The 15,154-nt window shown below is 40.6% G+C and overlaps 1 long non-coding RNA gene across 1 annotated transcript in view; it reads right to left on the bottom strand.

The window, feature by feature from the left end:
• The window catches only part of LOC148224462 (uncharacterized), a 40,915-nt gene extending 25,998 nt beyond the window's left edge, over nucleotides 1-14,917 (bottom strand). Inside the window, exon 1 of the long non-coding RNA XR_015802668.1 lies at nucleotides 14,794-14,917. This is a non-coding gene — a long non-coding RNA (uncharacterized LOC148224462). The remainder of the gene's footprint in view (nucleotides 1-14,793) is intronic.
• Nucleotides 14,918-15,154: the final 237 nt, after the last annotated feature.

The raw sequence follows: 15,154 nt of genomic DNA, 5'->3' as shown, positions 1-15,154 counted from the left end.
ACAGACTGTATATGTCAATAGAAAAAAAACCCCATCACTCATGCATCTTGGTCTATAAATTACTGCTTAAAGGGAAAAGTTATATGCCAAATTCAACTCCATTCACTTCAACTCAAAAGAATCATCCTTTCTAATTCAGATTTTTTTAATGATACAGGTTTAGTTCACCTTCTTTTATTCTGTTTCTAAACTACACAAGCACATTGTTTAATGACAATTTCACATATAATTAACAGAGACCTTCCCAAGAAATAGGGTGATTAAACACTCATTTTTCAAGCAGAGTTAAAGCATATATCTGAACAATATATGGTTTTGAGTGCAGCTTGAGTAGGAACAGCAACTCAGTACTGAAAGCTTTCCATTCACATCATTACCTGCATTTTCTTCATAACAAGTGCATATGTAGGTAGATGGATTGGGCCATTTCCAACAGTTGCCCTGTCATTTTAAAGATTATTTCCATAAACAGCATGCAGATGTAAATAGTGCTGGTTGACTTTCCTTGTTATGTCCCTCCTTCCTGGTTGGCAGACACAACTTCTGCAGAGTCAAAACCAAGACTCTTCAGACAAGACCTGTTCTTTGCTTTCAAACAGGGCTGGGGAGCAAAGAAGCTTTTTAAGACTGCATTGTTAATTCCGTAGATGCATGAAGATGGCTTGACTTGACCTATCCAAATCTGAAAGCCAGGGGCCTGAAAACAACACCCTGCCTCCTCAGGGAGATGGTGACCTCAACAAGTACCAGGTAAGACAACATACGCCAATATTTAAGGTAAGACAAAGCTAGCATCCAGTTGCTATTTAGACAGAAAATAAGGGCCACTGCTCTAACACTCTTGTAATGGGTTTGCATGCCCAGATTTTGGTAGCAGTGGAAACTACAAGGGTGGCTTCTGTGAGAAGCTGCCAAAGGCTTTCCCTGTGTCTGGCAGAGCCAAGGACAGCCATCTGTGAGATGAACCCACTGCTGCCCAAGACCAACCCAGTCTGAGAAGGTAGCAGTGCCACATGATAGCATATTTAAGAAGGAAAAGAAGTTATTGTGCAAAAATAATTTGGGTCAAAGAAGAGAGAAGTGAGAGTATGTGAGAGGAACACTACTCAAACATCAAAGTCAGTGGAGGATAGGGAGGAGGTGCTCTAGGCATTGGAACAGAGATTTCCCTGCACTCTGTGGGGATGCAGAGATCCACCTGCAGTCCATGGAGGAGGCCCACACCTGAGCAGGTGGAAGCCCAAAAGACGCTGTAATCCTGGTGGAAGTCTGTGCTAGAGCAGGCTCCTGGCAGGGACCCACAGACCCATGGAGAGAGGAGCCCATGCTGGAGCAAGTTTCCTGGTAGGACTTGTGACCCTGTGGGGGGATCCACACTGGATCAGGCTGTGCCTGAAGGACAGCACCCTGTGGAAGAGTGACTCATCTTGGAGCAGTTCATGAAGAATTTAAGTCCATGGGAAGGATTCACATTGGAGAAGTTCCTGAAGAACTGTCTCCCAAGGGAGGAATCCCACGCTTGAGAAGGGGAAAGACTCCTCTCCCTGAGCACCATCAGGAACAATCTGTGATTAACTGATCGTAGCCACCATTCTCCATCTCCCTTTGCCACTGTGGGGGAGGAGGTAGAGCCTGGGAAGGATGGAGGAGTGGGGAAAAGGTGCTTTTAAGCTTTGTTTTACTTCTCATTATGCTGCTCTACTTTTTGAATGGTAATAAATTCAATTAATATCCCCAAGTCAAGTCTGTTTTGCCCTTGACGATATTTGGTGAGTGATCTCTTTCTGTCCTTATTTCAATTCACGAACCTTTTGTTTTATTTTCTTTTCCTGTCCAGTTGTGGAAGGCAGTGACAGAGTGGCTTTCACGGGTGACTGGCCAGGGTCAAACCACCATAAACTCTTCTGAAGTTTAGCCCTAGCAGTTTTTAAGAGGTAGTTGGCAGAAGAGCAGGTTACGTGTCTGGAGCAGCTTTTTACGAAGAAAACTCATGTGCATGTAGTGTGATTGGAGGCTGAAGAAAACAGTCCCAACATATTACTACATTTTCCAAGAGGAAACATGCTGAACTTTGAGACAGTACGTAATTCAGGAAGAAGAGTAATAGAATGGGTATTGAAAGAATTTCCTGCCAAAGCACAAATATTATCAATATGTAAATCTTCACAGGAGGTACTTAATGCTTTTGATATTAAATACTCTGCCTATGCAAGTCTTTTCCTATTGCTCAATCCTCTTCAAAACTATTGCGAAGCTTTCCAGATGAGGAGATTATGTCAAGAATCCTCTGCCTAGATGGCATTTCTCAAGTGCATCCAATTCTCATAAATTTCATTACAAGTTCATTTAGAAAATGGTTGTCAATAAAGCCAGTTTTAAGCCCAGAAAGACTCCTCTAAGCACTTGCTACTTGTTAAACCATAACTCTGTTCATTACTGTTCTACTTTGTCACCAGTAACATCCACTTCTATCATTTTCAAATGTAACCTGCCTGTTGCCTGTAATAAATACCAAAAATTCAGCTACTTCTGCAACCCATGCAAGCCATACCCTGAACAACTACCTTGGCCCTGAATTAACTGGCAATCATTTTAAGTCAAATGCTGTATTTGTTGAATTTTTTTTTTCTGAGTTCACTACAAGCTTTTCTGAGTCACTTAGATCTGCAAGAAAAGGCTTTTAGAAACCTCTGTCCATTTCACCTGCTCCATCTGCACAGAAAAAAATCACCAACCTAAAATCACAGCTTCATCAGTGTCTATCCTAATTTCAAATCCATATACTATCCAACTTAACTGTCATCTTCCACAATATTTACAGCCAAATAAATAACTGGCTAAGAAGATACGTCTTCTATCTTCTTATATTTTAATTAGCAAGTAATTCAAAGCCACTAAAAATGCCCATCCTTCTGCCCTCCTCCTCTCAGTCTTCTCATGTGACTCCTGCCCACATCATCTAAATTCTGCTTTGAGGCCACTAGTCTTGAATCAGACTGTAAATCCTTTTTGGGACACCTCATACTTTACTATGAACCAGAAGTGTGCAAGGTGATGTATAATGCTAATCCTAATAGGACCTTCAAGCACTACTAAAATACAATATAATTTGAACCCGAGAAGTGTATGAATCTTCACTGAATGCTATTGCAAAACACAGGTTAGTGAAGTTTCTCAAATACAAAATATGGGGATTTTGACATTGCAGATACTGTTTTACCTCCCTACATGACAATAACGTTTTGTAAGAACTCTGACCAGGATACTAACACCTTAAGTCACATAGTCTAGAAAGTCTTAGGGTATCTATATCTTATGTGAAATGTAAAGGGACATTAATGTTTAGCTTATGTCCTCTCATACTTTTATACAAACATGCACACAAACATATTTGAGAAAAAAGGATACTGACCACAAGAAAAAGCAATTAACAACACAACTCGCTTTACCAAAAGCATAAGATGCATATCTTCTCTGTTCTCTCAAGAAGGAATTCACTAGTGCTTTCAGTATCAACTTAAATCAGTTATGTGCTACAAACTCACTGCTCTTTTTCTGGTATGACAGAAATCACCCTTGTGTCCCAATCACATAAATTCTTCTCTATGTCTTATGGTCATTATTTTAGCAACAAGATCCATCCACACATATTATTAGTTGGCAGGACTGGAATCTTGAAATTGCCTCAATTGACTTTAGAAAAGTATGAAAAGTATGAATCAACTTTTAGCACTTCCTCCTTTTTTTTTTTGTTTTTCTTTTCTTTTTTTTTTTTTTTTTTGGTTGTTGTTGTTTTTTGTTGTTGTTGTTTTTGTTGCAAGGGAGGATGAAGGGGAAGATCACTGAACCTCAAACAGCTGAGATGCTATGATACATCTGAGGTAAACTCAGACACATGAAACCTCCTGATCTCCCCATCATTTTTCAGGGTTTGGCCTCTTCCAGGAAAAATAAATTTTTAATACTTCTCCCCCAAGTTTTGCTCACTGGTGAATTCCAGAAGTCCTTTAAGTGATTATTTCCTACAAGGCTTAGGATTTCAAATTCTAAATGAACCACTGAAGAGATGATAAAAATGTGAAATTATCTTGTGAAAACTTTCTAGCAGAGTCTAAAAACAAAGCCAAGCAACCTGTACAAACAAGCAACTCTGAAAACTTAGAACTGAGTTTGCAGTTAAAAATATAGCCTCATTCCATTTCTGATTCTTCCTAACAGAGATTGGATGATTTCTAGATATTAAGACACAGACATCATAAGAAAAATTAAGCAGTATGTAGAAAAGTTTGGCCTAATTCGTATGCCCATGATAAATGAAATAAAAGTTTTAAATGGACAGCTATGTTTTAGGTGTCAAACATTTCTTGACGTCTGTGGCAGTTGGCAGCTGCAAACATCCGACTGAAAGCCCCATCTGCTGCTTCACAGCTTCCAGTCGAGGATGTTTACAGTCGCTCACTGTCAACAGCAACACACATTCCTTGGCTGTTTATTTTATATTATTAACATGCAGAAGCCTCCAAGCAAGTTAGTTAAGATCACTACAACTTCTGTTGCTGTGTTGCTGCCTGCAGATGTACATTTGACTGGTTTTATAGTATTTACTAATGAAAAGAATTACAACTTCTAGATGAACATTTGCAAGCACCAGGCATATTTTCTATGCAAGCATTAAACTTCTAGTATTATGTTACCTGTTCTACACTCACTAAGAATTAAATAAAGACGTACAAAGAGAAACTTGCTTCCACTTTTTTATTTGTTTTTGTTCTCCAAGAGACTCGACCAATCCTGTCACATTCATACAAAAACTGCATTACTCTACAACAAAGTTCACTTATCAGCACAGCAACTAAAGATAGTAACCAGCACAAAAATAGAACCAATCCTTCCTAAGGGTATTTTGCTACTGTCTGGGATGGCTTCCTTTCCCTCAGAAAAATGGGTGCAAGGAAATTTTATGATATTAGAAGTTTAGCTTATGCAATATTTGCTTCTAAATAAACCATAGAAAAAAACACCACCCAGCCCAGAGGGGACTGTGGGGAAGAGGGAAGAAGTTGTACAGCAAGCTCTGCAAAGACTTCAATAAAGTTCCAAGTTTCTATGAATTATCTGAGCTAACCAGTTGCTGCTACACTTCACATAGAGTTCACAGAATGGCATCTCTCACCAAACAAAAAAGCCAAAAAGATTTGGCATAACAACGTCTCAGTTGTACAGTTCTGCTGTTTGTTTTTTCTTCAATCTCCCATTTCCTTATTAAGTTAATGATGGGGAAAATTAAAGATTAATCATTCAACTATTTTTCTGAAGTCATATGAAACCACAGCAGGCAAGCAGAGTGATTATATCACTCTAATTAGAAGGTGTTTTTCCTTGAAACTTTCTTACCCCCAAATGAAATTACCACACTGTAAACTGAGAAGGTTATGAAAAGACCGTAGCTGGAACGCAAAAGCCTGTGGCATATTTACTCAAACTGATAAGTGTGAAGGATCTCTATAAATCACTTTCAAAACTCAGGGTTATATTTTCTATATGAAGGTTAAGAAAATTAATCTTTCAGGCAGCAGGTGAAAACAAGCAGAATTATGCAAGGGCCTTTCTCTTTATTCAATATAAACTTTGAGCTACTAAACCTTCCTAGGGAATCACATTTTCTCAATGGGCCAAGTCACTAAGGAAACAAAGCAAACTTTATCAGTGCTGCACAACTCTACATTCCAGGAATTCCTAGCACTTGGCATTTATATACCACACCAGAGCCACAGGATCCACTCACCCTCTTCTTAGGAGAGCTATCATGACAAGTTATGAAACTGCCAGTAAAGTCCCCAACTTATCACAAAGTTGGCAAAATGAGGAGGTAATGGCGTTTCCTGTGTGAGGTCTACTGAAGAGCAGGACAGTAAGAAAATATATTTACTATAACAATACTTTGGGAAAAAAAGGAAAAGAGTTCCTCTCTTGGCAAGTTCCATCTTATTTATCACAAGCCCGCTAAGAAATACACTTAAATCACCTTGTAAAACAATGTGCATAGATAGTTACAAAAAACAAAACAAACAAAACCCCACCAAAAAACCCTCAAATGCAAAACACTGACTGCAAAATTGAAGTATTTCAACCTAATTACACCTACTCATGACATTAAAAATATAATTTCATTTGTAAATATACTGTCCTAATATCTACACCTTAAAGGGGGAAAATGTAGGAAGGCTATAAAATGGAATAAATTAGATGAAGGACATTATATCAGCAACTATATGCAATTCCACTACATATATGGCTACCTTTCCATTTTAAAAACACAGATTATATCTGTATGAAAGTCAAAAGAAGGTCAATCTAAAACTGTGAGGCACTTTGTCACACAGTATGGACTATGCAGGAGAAGGCAACGAGATGTCTTTACCACTCTGATATTTAATTTGTAAAGTATTCTTACAGAGGTGTTTAGTAAGAAAGCGTCCAAGACTCAAATAGCAATCAACAGGGCTATCTATACATGCTAATCTTTATAAGGTGAAACATACCTGAACAGGTAAAACACAGGTAAGACAAAAGGAACAACATTCTAACTTTTTAATGTCTTCATGTTTCTAAGTCAGATGAATGGATTATTGGTGACAAAGAAAGAACTACAAAAATAAACAAAGCAACTAAACCAAAACTTGCCAAGTGCTCTTGGAATTCAAAAATAGGGCCTCTACCTTTTCTGTAACCTTCCATATACACGAGGTGATAGGGTAACTCAGACATGTAAATTTGTTTTTAATCATATCAGATTAACACTGGAATATCAACAGATCAAAATGTAAATTAAAAGTTTTTGCAAGTTCTGTGTAGCTTAACTCATGGCAATTATTTCCTAAGTTGCTTTAAAGTTTACATTTTCAAATTTGCTTGTCAAAAACTTTAAGATCATCATTAAATATGGGAAGATATTATTCCTCCTCTTCCTGTCACTGACAGCACAGGAAGATTAAGCACACATTACTTATATGAACTCAAGTTCACAGCTGTTATGATACAGCATGAGTATCTCCAACTGTTACAGATGAATCCAATTCTCCCAACTGCATTTGAGCTCTAAAATGCCTGAAGCAGCAGGCTCCCCCTGCACTAAGCAGGCAGTTGCAGACAAGCAATTGAAATTATGCACCAAAGGAGACACAAAACATCCAAATATTTGGGAACGAGATAGCAAAACTCTTGGTAAAATCATGAGCAACACATAGTGCCTAGTTTTCTCGGGTCGCTTCCCAAAATTCTCTCCTCAATGTACAATCATTAGAGACTTTAATCAGCTTCTAATCCACCTAAGTGAATGAATACTACAGTGCACCTCACTAGCAATATATCTGGTGAAAAAAGCCCAAGAACTTACTTCTTGGATATCAGCTGGTCCTACTTCAGTCCCCTTCATAAGAGATACCCACACCTCCTCAGATTTCCAGGAATCTGTATCACATACATGAACAGAAGTTATTGTAATTCCAGAAGTTCAGCAGTTCAGATCACATAGTTCTTATTATTAGGACTGTCTGCAAGAAGTCAGATAGCTTTTAACAACCCTGATTACAACTGTGTCCTTTTCGGGTATTGTCATTTAAAACTTAGAATGTGTTTAAAGTGACACATTATTCCTGAATGCAGCTGTCTCTCAATTCGTGTAGATAAAGGTCAACTGCTAAGGAACATAAGTATTCAGAAACAACACTGAAGAATTTAAATTTCCCACAAGAGGTAGGCATAATGATTTCTCGTTTATTATATTAAGAAACGTACAGATTACACAACCAAAACAAACCACATAATCAGATTTAACAATTTCAGAAAAAAAAAATCCCCAGAGCCTTTAAGATGAAGAATTTATTCACGCAATCATTCTAGAGGAAGGACATAGAGAACCCCTGTGAAGATGGATGAGCAAACAGACACACAAGAGAGAACTACAACATCAGGCAAAACCCAAAGAGATTGAGAAGAGCATAGAAAAACCAAAATAAGGGAACTGCAGTAAACTAACCTAAACAGAGGGAGAAAACACACTTGACAGTTCTGAAATCTAAGTTATGAGCACACAACAAAGGCAAAAGCAGTTCAGGACATAGCACTTATTAACTGAAATGTATATACTCAAAACATAATATTTATCAACTTCCACCTTTTGAAGGTACTTGAACCCATTCTTGATGTGCCACATGAAACAAAGATGCCTTTGATAACCACATCTCCATCAACCAGCTGCAGGACAAGTGAAAGCTAAATAGGAATATGAACGCTATTTATGCTCTGCTATAGCATCAGTGAACTGATGTGTGAACTCATCATTGAACAGTGCTGTTTACTCCTCTCCATTTCAATGTCATGAGGGAATCACTGTGAAGCCTGCAGACCTTAAGTACTGGCCAGAAAGGAAGATGCAACAGGTTCAACTGTTCTTTGGTACCAGTTGGCAGAAGTGGGCGACACCCAGGTGGTGTGAAGCATTTCTCTGTCCTTGTCAGCCGAGCCAAGTGCCGAGCCAGTTGCTGTTCCATGAGTGGTACAGTATCTAGCCTGAAACTGTGCCAAACTATACATTGCTACATCATCTCCCAGTGCAGAACTACTAAGTTTGTGGCTTCTTATGTCAATAAATACAAAGACTACATACTGGGTCAGCACAAGAATAAAGAACATATATTAGACCAGAAAACAGTGTCCAATGGTACTAACTTCTCATAGTTTTATGGGAGAAGCATTGTCCAAGGAAGCATAGCATAACAGATCCTGAGCTTAGCAACGAACATTTACTTAGCTTTAACAGTGTACAAAATACCTACAACATTTACAACTCATTCAGCTGCACTGTCCATTTCAAAGACAAAAAACAGCTGCAGTGATAATCCTCTGGCACACAGGGGGCACATTACAGTTATGGCACATACTGAGACCCCTGCACACAGGAGCAGACATATGTTGGGCTGAACAGAACCGTGTTCAAACACAAAATTCTGCCCCAACATCCTCCAAGAACTTCTAGAACACTTTCACCCTGTATTTTGAAAACTGTCTCCTAACTCACATTTCTTATTTCCTTTTTCAGGACATGTAATTTGTGAGTAAGTCACATCCCTGGGGAACTTTTATACCCTGCTGTACTTCTGAGAAAAGCATGCACTTTTAACTCTGATCCAGCCCAGTGACTAACACCTCATATGCTGTAAGTTTACCCTCATATTTCCAATTTCTGGGTCAGGTTGTTAATGCAGGAATAATTTCTGCTTGCCTATAGGTAGAACACTGCAGCCATCCCAAACTCCCTGCAAATACAGGGAAGGCCATTTCTTTACTTCCCATCACTCCTTTCCTCATTTAGAGTTCAAACACAAAACTGGGACATAAAGAGTCTAAAAATAATTAGCACAAATATAATCTCCAGCAGATCAAAACAAATACAGGCTCTGACCACAACACTATTGCAATTTAACACATTCCACAGTGAACTGCACAAGTCCCAGATGTTGCAAAAGAGTCTGCAAGGCTTACACATCCTTACCCATGAGGTTGTGCAATGCATTGATTACTCTTGTCCCAAAGGTACTTGAACATTACCAGAAATTAGTTCTAGAAGAAAGAGAACTGCTGGGTACTATGTGGAGCAAAACATTCACTAGAAGTGTGCAGAAAGCACCTTTATTAAGAATAGCATGTTCTAAAGTAATTTAGAAAATAATTGTTTATTCATAGCACTACACAAGAGAAACAGAACAGCAACATTTAAAGAACAAAACTGGAGTTCATGTGCAGCAAATGCACTATCCTTTGCACACATACCAACTGGGGCAATACACCTACTCAAGTCCCATTTATTCCAACCTTCATTTTTTTCCAGCCTCCCCGTTTCTTGGGTGTGACCAGGCTTATGAAATAAGGGAACAGAATGAGGCTGAACATCAGTAGTTAAACACTTGCTTGTTCCCACAGTTTGAAATTAAACCTTCTGACCTATCAAATAAAATGCTGACATCATACTGACAGGGCCATGAACCTGAATCTTGTTAACGTTAACCTGTATCCTCATCACTGTGAAAAGGTCCTTCCTTCCAACTTTTCAGAAGCAGAAGTTACAAGAGACTAACAGGCACATGACAAAAAAAAATGCCCACCAAGTTAAAAGAGAGGCACAGTTCAGTCGTACAAAACAAGGAGAAAGCATAAGACTGACCAGTGAAGCAAGAGAAGAGAGAGCTTACCAGCTAAGAAACTGGGGAAGCTCCAAAGTGCGAAAAAACTACTACACAGCAATTAACATTGACATGCCAAAGAATGCACACATTACAGAGCTCTGCAAGAGGAAAAGGCAGAGTGAGCCCTTCTGGAACAGCTAAAATAGAGCAGCATGTGAGAAATGACAGGTAGGAGGAGGGCACGAAGTGAGAAGAAACCCCTACTGATTAACTTCAGACATTGGGAATTTAGAATTATCCTTCTTCCTCACCTTCATCCCAAAGTTTTCAGTACAAATCACAAAGAGTTATTCTAAATGCTGCCCCTACACAGCTTTCCACAGATGCAAACAGGTTGTGTTACTGCACTGCCCGGAAATTACAGAAAAGGAACAGAAGAAGAAACAGGACACATATGAAACCTTTTTCTAATAACCACCCCCCCCACTTTTCTGATGGTCAGCAAGGAGAAAAATCCCTGGTGTATAAATATAGATTTAGTAGTCAGCTAAAAATTAGAGCTATGAGTACATCTCTTGACAGCTCCAAGAACAGCTCTCAGTTGCTTAGACTCAGAAAGTTTATAATCAACTTGCTGCAAATGCTTTAATTTAGAACATGTGTCACTTAGAAAAAACACTGAAACGAGATCTGCTTTATTTTTCAAATGTCTTAACAACTAATCCCCTTGGGATTATGTCAGGCATGTCACATTAGGATGGCTTGGGCTCACCTTGACCAGCAAGTATGTTAAAATGGAACTAAACCTGTCTCTGTATGCACTCTAAAGGGTTACAGAGGAAAAGCATCTGTGGATCCAACACTGATCAAGAACACATTATCATGTGTTTTATTCAACATGTAGTGTCATAGACAGAAGCAGTCTAACAGATTAATGTTAAACTTATTTTCTACACATCTGAACTTAAAAGTGATGGGAAAACTTTTCTGCACAAAAATCTCTTTGCTATGGTAGGCTGCTATTGTAAAAGGTGTATTTATACAGTACAAGTTTTTGGTGCAAAGGATTACATATGCAAATGGCTGAGTTAATAAACTAGAGCTGAAAATGAGTTTTTCCTGTTCCTGTTAATTTATGGCCCAGTGCTGCATTCCTTTCACGCAATGCCATAATCTTCAGAAAATGACTTCACGTTATTCTCCTCAGAGTAATCTAGGAATGCAGATAGAAAGAACATCAACCATCATCTTCATAAGACTCTCCCTTTTAACCCTCAAGGGTTTAGGTGCCTGATAAAGTTTTAGATATCATTAAAACTTTAAACATCCGTTCTTGGCTGCTACTACCCTCCAAGCACACAGCTTCCTGCCAGTGGGTACTTGTACCAACACTGAAACCTTCATAACACTGACTGAACCAATACTGCACATCCAAACCACCACGTGGTTCTCAAACCTCCTGCTCACTCTGTCACTCTTCAACTGCTCAAGTGCAAGAATGTGCAACTTCCAGATCTGTCCTCTAGCCTAACAATAAAATAAGGAGTTTGGAATACACCGGCTGTGACAGAAACCTTTTTGTACAATACAAACACTAGGATAAGAAGAGTTCAGGTTTAAATCTCCCTCTAGGTCTGTCTCAAGCACAACTGAATATTTGGCTTTCACAGCCCAGCTTGAATGCCTGTGCCCGTATGTGGTGATGCTATCCATGATTTGACCACTGCTTTCAACAGGAGAGACTTGGTCCAGGAGCTTCTGCCATTCTGCCACCCAGGAGAGCCACCACATTCAAATCACTTCCCCAAATCGGTAAGATGATCCCTTTGAAAAAGGGGATCGTGCTCAGGCATCTCATTCCAGGGCAGTGTTTGCAACTGCAAATAACAAATGGATTGACACTTTCACCTAGCTAGACCCAAGACTTAAGCCTCTATAAAAGCTAAGCTGCAGAACAGATCTTTCTCTGCATGTCCTGCTGGTCCCCAAGGCTCTGATCGTTGTCCTCTGATGTGACAGAGGACACCTTGCATGGTCTTTTCCTGCAAGTCCCACAGATGAAGCGAGTGCCAACTCTGCGCTACAGGCATCAGGGCAGCTGCAGGTCAGACATCTGCACACTCCAGCCCTTAAGCCACCCTGGATGTTTTGCCTCCTCCTTCTGTCAACTGTACAGAAAGTACAGACAAACTCTTGGCACATTTATCTTCACTCAGCTTTCTAAAGATCCAGTGAAATGAATCACGTGTGGTACTTGTATCTACTCTACTAAAATAAACAAAACTCAACTACAGGATCACTTTTTAGTATTCAAAGCACTCATATGCTGGTGACATAGCCCTGATGAAATACTTGCTCAGATGACAACCTCTCCCTCTGTGGGCTTTAACAAGTCCTAACCCAACACAGTGTCAGGGCAGTTACTTGGCTGCAAATGCACCTTGAACATCACATCTGTCTTCATAGCTAGGGGAAGGGGATTCCAGTACAAAAGCAGTATTGACAAAATACCTTAGAAAACTATAACAGTGCCAGACCTCTAACTTTGTAAGTAGATTTATGACTAAGAGATATTAATTAGTTTTCAATGGTAACAGCAAAGAGCTAATGATGTATTAGGAATCACTGACACTGCATTAACATTTAGTATTTCCCTCATTTCTCACGAGGCAACAGACAGTCTTACAAATCTATGATATGACCCAAGAGGTCTCAACACACAAAAACTATTACCAACTATATTAACCTCATCGGGAAATCGCTCCAGAAAGTGAACCCAGTAAAAATTAATCTTTACCCAGACCTTTTGACAGTAAGGTTATAAGTAATGCTTCCATTCCCTGTATCTGTCTGAGTTTGAGTTACAACAAAGCTATGGACAACAGCCATAAAAAGGTGGCATGCATATTAACATGGGTATATTAGGTTTGACTTTAAGAGCCAAGTTTTTGAGGGGGAGAGGGGAGTTATCTTCTGCAATCAACCTTTTAAAACTCAGCCTTCTCCATTCAAACAGCTGGCATATAGAAGAGCTTAAAACATAAAAAGCTATTGTGTTTTTACTCAAAGTAGATACAGAAGTAACCTTCAAGGTTACCTTGCCCTATGTGCGGCCTCAGGAAGGAAAAAACCACAGTTTCAGCAAAGGAATTTCTTGCCTGGCTGGAGGCCACACCCGCCACAACAACTGATGGCAGGAAAGCATTTGGATTCACAACTCTACCCGTAGCACCCAGCCGGAGGCGAAGCAAAACTTTCTCATTTTCGGAGAAGAAAAGAAACTCTTGCTCAATAAGTAGCAATTATGCTGCAGAATTTATATGCTGAGCACGGCTGAATGTACGAGCACCAGATCAGTCAACCATAGCTTTAGTGCTTTGAGTATGATTAACAGAATGAACTTTCAAAGGTCAATTAAATGTCAACACATTTTAAAGAGATATTCTTCTTAAGCTGGGGCAATGTGTAACAGTACCTTCCAGAGCTGCTGTGCACTTTCATCTTAAAATTTTACCCATCTTTACCCACGTGCAAAATATAAAGATGATAACTAATTAACCTTTGATAGAAAATAATGGCTATTTAGGCTCTTGGCTTTTCTATCGCTAAGCTGTCTTTATTACTTGTGTTTAAGCAAGTACACTGAGACACTTGCTCAAAATTTCATTTCAATTGTTGATGGTGTGAGCAAAGTGAGAAGAAAAGGAGTAAGAACAGTTTGAAAGTCTAATAACTTACTAAATGAAAATGAGAAGCGGCTTTTGATATGCAATTGAGCTGCCTCGATGTGAATCTGGGGGAGGATGGGGGGGAAGCAGGACCGTAACTGAATTAATTATGAACGCATTAATCATGACTTTAAGCAGCCCAGTGATTTATCTCTTCACTTCTAAACATTTCTGAAAATTCAAACTTAAGCTAACTAGCTCAGGACATCTTAAATCAAACGCCAAAAAGTTGAATACTTAGTACGATTAATTTAAGTTACCCCTCAAACCGGATGCTCAAAGCATTAGTTAGTTAAAAAAAAAAAAACCGCAAAAAACAAAGTCTCCATCTCAGTACAAACTAAAAGGATCAAAATCCCGACCAAGGCCTCTCAACCGTACCATAATCATTCTGACATGAGCAATATTTATTCAAGACCAGAGCTAAAGAATAATTTGAGAGTTGAGAAAAACCAGCAGAGAGCCGCACTCTGGCAGACGCCAGAAGAAAACGGGTTGGAGAGTTTTCCATCACAAGGGCAGCGGTCCCGGCACATCTCCACAGGTAGGACTGCAACTCCACGCAATTTTAGGTAGAGGTTTTTAGGAGGTTCCCGCTCTGCCCTGACAGTCCCGCCAGGTTTTGGACCAGGTGCTGCGGGGCAGCACACGGCGACGGCTCTCCCCAGACAGGGAGACAACCAGGGCGGACAACCTTCCAAGTTCCTAAAAGTTTCCAGACGCGGGGGCTGCCTGACCCCCCCCCGGTTCGGCAGGGCCCGCCGGGCACGGCCGGCCCGTTCTGCCGCACCTGCGGCCCCGGCCGGAGCCCCAGGAGCTGCGGGCAGAACGGGAGCGCGGCCCGGCCCGCAGGTGTCCCGGGACCCCCGCCCGCTTCTTACCTGGACGAGTCCTGCCCAACTTTCCCACTCCCGGCGAAACTTGCGGCAGACAGCAGACTCGCTCCCGACGGCCACCTCCAGTCCAGTCCAGTTCAACCCGTCCCGTCCCGTTCCGTTCCGTTCCCAGCCCCCCGCCAGCCCGGCCACAAGGGCGGGGAAAGGGGGCGGAGGGAAGCGAGCCCGCCCCGCGGCGGGCATTGTACGCCCCCGGAGCGCCCTTCCCAGCGGTTGAGGCGGCGTAAGCTCCTCCTCCCCTCGCCATGTTCTTTGTTTCTCTGGCTTTTCCCGGCCGTTCCCGGGGACGTCACGGCCGCCCCGGCGGGGCCGGCAGAGCGGAGCGGGGCCGCCCCGGCCGCAGGTG

Source organism: Sturnus vulgaris, chromosome 3 (assembly GCF_052056855.1).
Source record: "Sturnus vulgaris isolate bStuVul1 chromosome 3, bStuVul1.hap1, whole genome shotgun sequence".
Lineage (NCBI taxonomy): Eukaryota > Metazoa > Chordata > Aves > Passeriformes > Sturnidae > Sturnus > Sturnus vulgaris.
This window is presented reverse-complemented; position numbering and strand designations above follow the sequence as displayed.